The following is a 10,528-nucleotide window of genomic DNA, read 5'->3' on the forward strand; positions in this document are numbered from 1 at the left end:
AAAAACTGAGAGCTTCTCCGCTAAGGTCAGGAACACGGCAGGGATGTCTATTATCACCACTGCTATTCAACATAGTACGAGAAGTCCTAGCCTCGGCAATCAGACAACAGGAAGAAATTGAAGGCATCCAAATTGGCAAAGAAGAAGTCAAACTATCACTCTTTGCAGATGATATGATACTATATGTGGAAAACCCAAAAGACTCCTCTCCAATTCTGCTAGAACTCATAGAGGAATTCAGTAAAGTGTCAGGATATAAAATCAATGCACAGAAATCAGTTGCATTTCTATACACTGATGTGGGAGGCCATGATAAGGCTTGAGATGAGAAAACCAGGCCCTGACATGTGCCTCCTTTAAAGGCTGAATAGCCGAACAAAAGGCTTAGGTCGATAAAGTTGAGTAGCACTGAGAAAGGGTCTGTGCTATGTGTTGCGCGCTCACCTACGTGACTTCACACACATTTGCTAGTCAGATAGAAACGATTTGGTTGGGGTCAGAAATTCTTGGCTGATCCTTGCTGTCCTTGCACGGGCTATAGACTACACCACTGTAAGACTGTGCTGTGCTTACATAAACTATGTCTTGAGTGGCCTTGAAGTCATTACATCTGGCGCTAGAGGGTCTGCTATTAGTGCTTGGGAAATAGATAATGGGAAAGCTTGAAGGATTTTCTGTGCATGTTGCAAACTCTTTAGTGATCAGCTAAAAATAGATACTTTCTTATGATTGTTTCTGTTAGCTATATAATGCCTTGCTGCCTTGAATAAAATTGGCACTATTGGACATCCTCCTTGGTGCTCCTCCTGCCCTCATCCCTTTGTCTCTTAATTTCTTTTCAGCATCCTCTTACCCTCTCGACCCTGGTCGATTTGTTGCGCTGGCCGCGACACACCAACAACAAGACAGAAGGAGAAACTAAGGAGTCAATCCCATTTACAACTGCACCCAACACCATGAGATACCTAGGAATAAACCTAACCAAAGAGACAAAGAATCTATACTCAAAAAAACTATAAAATACTCATGAAAGAAATTGAGGAAGACACAAAGAAATGGAAAAATGTTCCATCTCATGGATTGGAAGAACAAATACTGTGAAAATGTCTATGCTCTCTATAACAATCTACACCTTTAATGCAATCCCTATCAAAATCCCATCCTTTTTTTTTTTTCAAAGAAATGGAACAAATAACCCTAAAATGTATATGGAACCAGAAAAGACCTCGAATAGCCAGAGGAATGTTGAAAAAGAAAGCCAACGTTGGTGGCATCACAGTTCCAGACTTCAAGCTCTATTACAAAGCTGTCATCTTCAAGACAGTATGGTACTGGCACAAAAACAGACACATAGATCAATGGAACAGACTGGAGAGCCCAGAAATCGACCCTCAACTCTACGGTTAACGAATTTTTTGACAAAGCAGGAAAGAATGTCCAATGGAAAAAAGACAGTCTCTTCAACAAATGGTGTTGGGAAAATTGGACAGCCACATGCAGAAAAATGAAACTGGACTATTTCCTTACACCACACACGAAAATGGACACTAAATGAATGAAAGACCTCAATGTGAGAAAGGAATCCATCAAAATCCTTGAGGAGAACACAGGCAGCAATCTTTTCAACTTCAGCCGCAGCAACTTCTTCCTAGAAACAGTGCCAAAGACAAGGGAAGCAAGGGCAAAATGAACTATTGGTACTTCATCAAGATCAAAAGCTTTTGCACAGCAAAGGAAACAGTCAACAAAACTAAAAGACAACTGACAGAATGGGAGAAGAGATTCACAAATGACATACCAGATAAAGGGTTAATATTCAAAATCTATAAAGAACTTATCAAACTCAACACCCAAAGAACAAAGAATCCAATCAAGAAATGGGCAGAGGACATGAATAGACATTTCTGCAAAGACATCCAGATACCCAACAGACACATGAAAACATACGTGTTCAACATCACTTGGCATCAGGGACATACAAATCAAAACCACAATGAGATACCACCTCACACCAATCAGAATGGTTAAAATTAACAAGTCAGGAAATGACAGGTATTTGAGAGGATGCAGAGAAAGGGGAACCCTCCCACTCTGTTGGTGCAAATGCTAGCTGGTGCAGCCACTCTGGAAAACAGCATGGAGGTTCTTCAGAAAGTTGAAAACAGAATTACCCTATGACCCAGCAATCTCACTACTGGGTATTTACCCTAAAGAAAGAAATGTAGGGATCCGAAGGGGCACATGCACATGCAACAATGTCCACAATAGCCAAACTATGGAAAGAACCTAGATGTCCATCAGCAGATGAATCGATAAAGAAGATGTCATTAAAAAAAAAAGAAGAAGAAGAAGTGGTATATATACACAACAGAATACCATGCAGCCATCAAAAGAAATAAAATCTTGCCATTTTCAGTGACATGGATGGAACTAGAGGGTTTCATGCTGAGCAAAATAAGTGAATCAGAGAAAGATAATTATCATATGATATCTCTGATATGAGGAATTTGAGAGGCAGAATGGGGGGTTTGGCAGGTAGGGAAGGAATAAATGAAAGAAGATGAGATTGGGAGGGAGAAAAACCATAATAGACTCTTAATCTCACAAAACAAACTGAGGTTTGCTGGGGGGAGGTGTGGTGTGGAGAATGTTGGATTATGGACATTGGGGAGGGTATGTGATATGGTGAGTGCTGTGAAGTGTGTAAGCCTGACATATCACAGACCTGTACCCCTGGGGCAAATAATACATTATATGTTAATAGAAACAATTTAAAATAAATAAATAAATACTCACATTAGAAATAACAACAGTCTCAAAAAACAATCTAAGATTACACCAAACTAGAAAAATTAAAAATAAAAAACATGAGCAAAATAAGCAGGATGAGTATTAACCCTCTCTGTTGCCACAAGATTCTTCCTGTATTATGAATGTTCCTACCTCCTATCTGGAACTTACTAGTACTATCCCATGTTCATTACTGACACATAAACAGAAAACAGCATGAGTTATAAGAGATAACAGAGTTTACTTTTGTTGGGGAGGAAAACTTTTTTCTCTACCCTTCTAGAGCCTTCTGACTTTTATTAAGTTCACATAAGACAGATTAACAGGAGAGAAAACAAATTTCATTACATACATTCCAGGGACTGATAAAAATATGACATCCACAGGCAGTCAGGCAATTGGAGCTTCTATGCCATCCTGAGATACAGAGAAGGGAATAGCGTTCTAATAAGGAAGGAGAATCAGAAGAAAGGCAGGGACAAGGGGCCCCGCTGTAAGAGGAAACCACCTTTAAAATGATTTTACTACCACTCTGGAAGGAGCCTTCCACCCTTTGCCATTTGAACCACTACATGAGGAGGTAGATGAGCACGTGGCCAAAAAGATGATTGGATGATAGGTGCATGGAGTGTTCATCAGATTAAAACAGCCCATAAAACCGCCTAGACTTAAATGCCAAAACTCGACAACCCTCTCAGGTCCCGTCCCTTCATCCTTCTTTAAGAGCTTTGTACTATCACTCAATAAAGTTTGATTTGCTGCCCACCACTCTTAGTCTGGTCTACCTCTTTATCCTTTAAAGCAGTGTGACCAAGAACCACGGGCAGCAAAGGAAAAGAAATCCTGTAACACTGATGTCTAAGGGAAGACTTAATTTACAGAAAGATGGGAAGAGCTACTGTTTGGTAAAGATGGGAAGAGCTACTGTTTGGTAAAGAAATATTTGACATGTCCTATAGAGACATGTCCTCTCAGTCCTGAGAGGAATTTGATATCCAGGCTTTGCTGAGCTTCCCCCCCAGCTCAGCACACTTAGTCCATATTCTTTGTAGTTACCTCTGGTGATAGTTCTCTTCCTAAACTAGCCCCTCTACTAAATTTGTTTAGGCAGTTAAGGGGAAAGAAAGCTCTTCTTGAGTCTCTTGGACCTTGACTGACTTCAGCTCAAAGTAATCCACATGCCAAAGTGGCATACCTGGGAGGGGCTCATTCTGAACCCTTTCATTTTGAAAAAGTAAAACCATTATGCCAGGGTAAGTTTTCAAGATAATCAACCAACCACAAAAGGGAGTATCCCAGTGGCTTAAAATTTCAGTTATTTAATAAGTCTTCAAATACTCAGAGCAAAATATTATAACTAATAAAGCATATGGCTGGAGCACCTAGGTGGCTCAGCCATTAAGTGTCTGCCTTCGGCTCAGGTCATGATCACAGGGTCCTGGGATCAAGCCCCACATTGGGCTCCCTGCTCAGCAGGGAGTCTGCTTTTCCCTCTCCCACTCCCCCTGCTTGTGCTCCCTCTCTCGCTGTCTCTTTGTCAAATAAATAAAACTCTTTTAAATAAATAAAATATAGCTGTCCTATACTTGGTTAAGTTGAATGATTCAAACTTGAAAAAAAAAATCTGATACATAAAATGTTAACCAGGAATATGAAAGAGAAAAAGATTTTACTATGAAATTCTGCCTGTGCAGTTTTTGTACTTTAAGGATTTTCCAATACTTGACATCTTGGGATGATGTGCCTTAATCCCATGACATATATATAAGCCACCTCAAGGGATAAAAAATGTATCAGATTTTTTTTTAAAGTTTTCATTAAAAGAAACATGGTTTTTAAAAAATGTGTGTGTGTGTGTGTGTGTGTATATATAAAGAATTATAATCCTGAATTTTAACCCTCATGGTTGAGAATTCTACTTCACTATACAGTAAAAACATTCCATAACCAGGCTCTGTTTTTAAGAGAAATCATAAATTCATCATTAAATTTCAACTCGGCTTTTTATGTTTCTTTTCATTATGTGTTTATTTATTTTTGTATTCATTGGTGCAATAAATCTGTCTTCGATAACTGTGATACACTAAGCACTATTTCTGATCAATAAGAAGGTATCAGTTTAGTGAAGAAGATTGATAAATGCATACCCGCAACAAAGTATGGAAAGTGTTCTGCTGTGTGCAGTTGTGAGAGTACTTGTAAGCATGAAAATAACTTCTATCCCAGATTGTCTGGATTAGTGAAATCTCAGAAGAGATATTTAAGTTAAGTTTGTATAGGATGAAAAGGACTCAGCAAGGTAAAGAAGCTCAGGCAGGACATTTTGGGAGGGTAGAGAATTTCATGCAAAAGGCTCTAAGGCTTAAGAAGACATGATTGAACACTGAGTAATGTATAGTATACCTGAAGCTAATATAACCCTTTATGTTAACCTGAAGCTAATATGACAATTTATGTTAAATACAAATAGATAAATGTGCAAAAAACCCCACCAAAAAAAAAAAAAAACACAAAAAAAAAACGAAAACCAAACAAGAAAAGAAGACAGGGTCTTCTCGATGGCTCAGTCATTTAAGTATCTGCCTTCCACTCAGGTCATGATCGCAGAATCCTGGGATAGAGCTCCCCATTGGGCTCCTGCTCAATAAGAAGCCTGCTTCTCTCTCTGTCTGTCTCTCCCCCTGCTTGTGTTCCCTCTCTCTAGCTGTGTCCCCTGTCAAATAAATAAAATCTTTTTTTAAAAAAAAAAAAGGAGACATGACTTTGGGAGAACTATCTGCATGTAGTTGAGCAACCTTAGAGCACAGTATGAATTAAGCAACAATTTAAAAACAAACAAACAAACAAACTGAGCAGGACAGATGGACAAAGTCCAAATCAAAAGATTTTATTCTGCAGGTCATGGGAGGCAATAAAAAACCGTAAGCAGGTGGATGATCTAATTAGATTTATAGTACTAGAAGATCACTCAAGTGGTAACAGACAGGAAGGGTAAGCCTGGTGGGCAAGAGACTATTAAAAAGAATTTTACAGTGTTTCAAGTGTTTCAAGTAACTAAAGGAAGACAATGGCAGGGTGAATGGAGATGAGATAGATACTTACCTTATGTAAGGTGTTTAACTAATAGGACTTAGGGTCTGGCTGCATACGATCAGAGGTAAGATAGGAGTAAAGGTTGAGAAATGATTCAGGGATGATTTCTAGGTTTCTGACCTGAGTATCTGGTTGATTATAGTCCTATTAAAAGAGTGAATATGTTCTGAAGTGGTTGAAGGAAAACATAATGAAATCAATTTTGTGTATGTTGAGTTGTGTTGTCTGTGTGGTACCAAAAGAAAACGTCTAAGAGACATCTGGGTATTTTGATATATGGAAGCATAAGAAAGAAATCTATATGCAATCAACCCAATTCATATTTGTTTTAGCAACCTAAGTAGATGTGATACTGTAATTTATAAAAAGAAATATATATTTGGCTTTTGTCCCAGCTCTGGCACACAGCTTCTAATTTGGAATTTCCTAAGTGTGGAGAGCAATAAAAATGTTTTTTGTTGTGTTAATAAGGTGACTTTTGGAAAGCACCTAAAGATAATGCTGGTTGAATGAACCAGCCATGTGATTAGAGAGTTAGAAATTTCAGTTCCAACCCTCACTCCCAACCTTCAGGGAGGTGAAGGAGGTTGGGGGTAATTAAAGTATTATTGAAATAACCCCATCAATGTGTTCTTTCCCACAAATTCCCCTAATAATTTGTTGGAATATTAACACTGAAATATTACCTACCACCTTTCTCAGCATACTTGAAATCCCAGACAAGCTTTCTAACCACAGAACTATGTTAGGAAATTCAACTGACACATATACGAAATTTAATATTAGCTCTGGGCTGATGCACACAGTAACAAACCCCCATCCCCATTTCCTTATAATGAAGGATAGTCAAAGAAAGGCAAGCAGGAACAAGGGATCCCCGCCCTAGGAGGAACCACAGTTAAAAGGCTTTTACACCAACCTGGAAGGAGCCCTCCACCCTTTCCCACATGATAGGTAGATGACAAAAACCTGACTGGGTGACAGGAGCAGGGAGGGTTAATCATATTAAAACAGCCCACACCAAAGAGCCCATAAGAACCACTGGACTTAGAAACCCCAGTGGCAACCCTCTCGGGTCCCCTCCCTCTTCCGGAGCTTCATATAATCACTCAATAAACTCTGCTTTCCTATCACTCTATGAACTTTGCTTTTGCTGCCCACCACTCTGTCTGGTCTACCTCTTCATGCTTCCAAGCAGCATGACCAAGAACCATGGGTGCTAGAGGAAAAGAAATCCTGTAACATACAGATAATCATTCAGAGGCTTCAGATGGTATGTCAGTTTTTTTTTTTTTTTAAGATTTTATTTAATTATTTGACAGAGAGAGACACAGTGAGAGACAGAACACAAGGAGGGGGAGTGGGAGAGGGAGAAGCAGGCTCCTCACCGAACAGGGAGCCTGATGTGGGGCTTGATCCCAGGATGCTGGTATTGTGACCTGAGCTAAAGGCAGATGCCTAACGACTGAGCCACCCAGGCGCCCCAGTGGTGTGTCAGTCTTAATGATGATAGCTATTCATGGTTTTTGAGAGAGTTCAAAAAAAAAAAAAAAAAGGTAAGAATTTGTTTTGAAACCTTTGCAAAAATGCTAGTCCAGGATGATGGGGAACTGGATTCTCAAAGCTATCATTTATGAAAGAAGACCAGCCTTTCAATGATCAGAAATCCTAGGCCAATCTAAGGATTCCAGATTTGACTTTAATGACCCCAGACTCAGGTATACAAGCAACAGGACTCATTGGTTTTAAGGCCTCTACCCTTATTTACCATTTCTTCATGTGCCCTCAATCAAAAGGGAAAATGGTGACATCTCACTCTAAACAGAACCTAAACACTGAGGGATAGAAATCAAATTATCCCTTTCAAATCTCACTTTCTGAACTACCTGTGATTCCAGGATTTGGTCTATGCTTTATGAAGACAAAGCAGCCTCATTGGGTCTGTTCTGCCACTTCTCATTTATCATTTAACTAGCAGTAGCCTTTCTTACAGGCATTTAACTAAGCCTGGATGATTTGTGACTAACCTGAGGCTTCAAGTTACCACCATCAGTTAGAAAGTTGAGCCCATCTTCCCAGCATCAGACACAACCAAGACTATGTTATCTACAAAAGAAGTCTATACTTTTTTGTTTGTTGCCAGTGTGTGTGGGTGGGGCTTTTTGCGATGAGATTTACAATTCAGAGGGCTTTGGTTCATACTTAATGCACAGGTGCTTCTTAAGTAAAATTATAGTGGAAAAGAATCACAATCTCTTAAAAGTCCTGTGTATCATTACTTCATTTTCACTTGTAAGCTTACCTACTTTTTTTTTTTCTTAAATAATCAGAACAGCTTGGATGCATTTTTAGTCTCTCTCAAATGTTTGATTCATCTCTCTTTGGTTTACCAACCCCTCTGTGCCTACAGACATGAATACTAGGCTACTGAAAACAAAAATTCTAATCTAACTAAAATGCCACAGGATGGCACCACTGATAAAAGATCCTCCGCCCTTCAAGAAAACTCTTTTAATCCAAAATCATCTCAGCGATCCAGATTGTTTAAAGGGGAAAGAAAACTAGAAATTTTAAGAAGTCAGATTATGAGGATTTTATTAAGAACTTTTTGTTATTGTTTTTGAGAGGACAGAATGATTTAGAATTCATACCAACTGTTTTCACGTTGTTAGGTCTGTTAAATTAAGTCATTTATATTATTAGAATAATTATTCAATGCAAAAAGGTGCTACTGAAGTTTTGAAATTAGCTTTTTCTCCAAGGTTGCGGAAACTTTGGCTATGTTTAGCTCTAACCATACCCATGTCCACGCTGATAGGTCAACAATCGTGCCACTTCAATTTTCAATATTCCAATTATTATCCTTAGTTGGATACATATAATTCTGTGAATACAAAGAGTTTGCAATATAGCTATCACCATTAATTTCCTTAATATGAAGACAATTTACAAAACCAACAAGTTGCTTTTTTCCCACATGATAAATATATACTCCCACCATCTTCATAATGCATTTCAAGGGCCTCTCCTCCTCTGTCACAAACTTCTGCACTGAACCCTGGAGCAGGTACATCTGACTTTCAGAATGCATGCCATGTGCCTGGGCTACAGCAGCAAGGTGGGCTGGGAGAGCCAGGGTCTGACATTTACAACTTCAGTTGCAGGGGACAGATTCTGCCATATAAAGGATGTTTTCCAAACGAAGAGGGTATGAATACTGGCCAAGAAGAGAGACAAATGCCCTAAATGGTTATTTTGAGGATTAAATTAGTTTCTGTAAAGTGCTTGGTGTAGTTCCTGGTACATCAAGAAATGTTATCGGATATCATAAAATTACATATACATATATATGGATATAATTAACATTATAATATACCCCAAATATAAAGAAAACCATTATTGACATTTTCATAATATCTGATATTGTAAACATTGTGTTCTCTTTTTCAGGCACGAACCTTATTAATTTCTTGAATAGGCAAAAATCTGATGCAGAGGAAACAGGCCTTTGGGTGGAACCAATGGTTTGAGCTAAACAGCAGTTTTCAAACTTTAATCTGCACAAGAGTCACTCAGACAACTAGTTTAAAATTCAGTAAGTGAGGGACTGGCTCTAAGCATCTGCATTTTGCATTAACACTCCATATTATTCTAAAAAACATTAAAGATTTCAAATCAATGTTAGAAATCCTGAGAAAATTGATTTCAAAAATCAGCCTTAGAAAACCTATCAACATGTTTAAGGTAAAGACCTTTGAAAGCCTTTTGTCTCATCCTCTGGGAGTCATTAAGGCATATCAGCTAATATCTTGGCTATCAAGTAATAGTTCTTTTTATCTTATATCATATGTTAGATTAAAAAAAAAAACAGGACAGAATGATGGCCCCAAAGGTCAGAAAAACATAGAAATGAAAAGGAGCTGAGTCAAATTAAGCTTCTTTCATGATTTGGAGGAGAGTTCAGCTCATCCATAGCCCTGACCTATCTCTACCTCTGCAGATGTTCCAAAGAGGGCTGGGGGCAACACATAAAAGAGCTATTTCAACTCTAGGTGGCTATAATGGTTGAATATAGGAAAAGGGATATGATACACTTTCTCCAGAATTAGGAATGGATAAATTCTAGATCCTGGCATTGTTTTCTCTTGTTAGAACCATTTTCACTGTGGTTTGTTGGAAATAATTGCTTTGACTCTGGTCTCATCCCACTCTAATTCATCCAACACCAGTGTCAGAGAACCCCTGAGATAAATGATTTTGATCACACCTTGTTTCTGCTTAAGACATCCTCTTTTTGAGGTCTAACCAAAAAACATTCTAAGATGCCTACAAGCAATCTCACCATACCCAAGCACTTCATTTTTTAGATTCTCTCCACACTTCCATACAAAGTATATGCTGCATGACCACTGTGACATGGGTACTCCACTAGATTCTTATATGTTGGCCATATCTTCCAGCTAAGACCAGACATTTTCAAGGGAAATTTTCATCTATCTTCCACTTATTTGATAAACTTCCATGACCTATTTAAGATCACCTACCTCTATGCACTAGTTCGGTTCTGTGAACACAGAGAGAAAAAAAGGAAAATGAGAGACTCACCCAAACCATAGCAGTCATAGACTCAAGGCTGATAGGCAGC

Source organism: Lontra canadensis, unplaced genomic scaffold (genome assembly GCF_010015895.1).
Source record: "Lontra canadensis isolate GAN:19392208 unplaced genomic scaffold, GSC_riverotter_1.0 scaffold1, whole genome shotgun sequence".
Lineage (NCBI taxonomy): Eukaryota > Metazoa > Chordata > Mammalia > Carnivora > Mustelidae > Lontra > Lontra canadensis.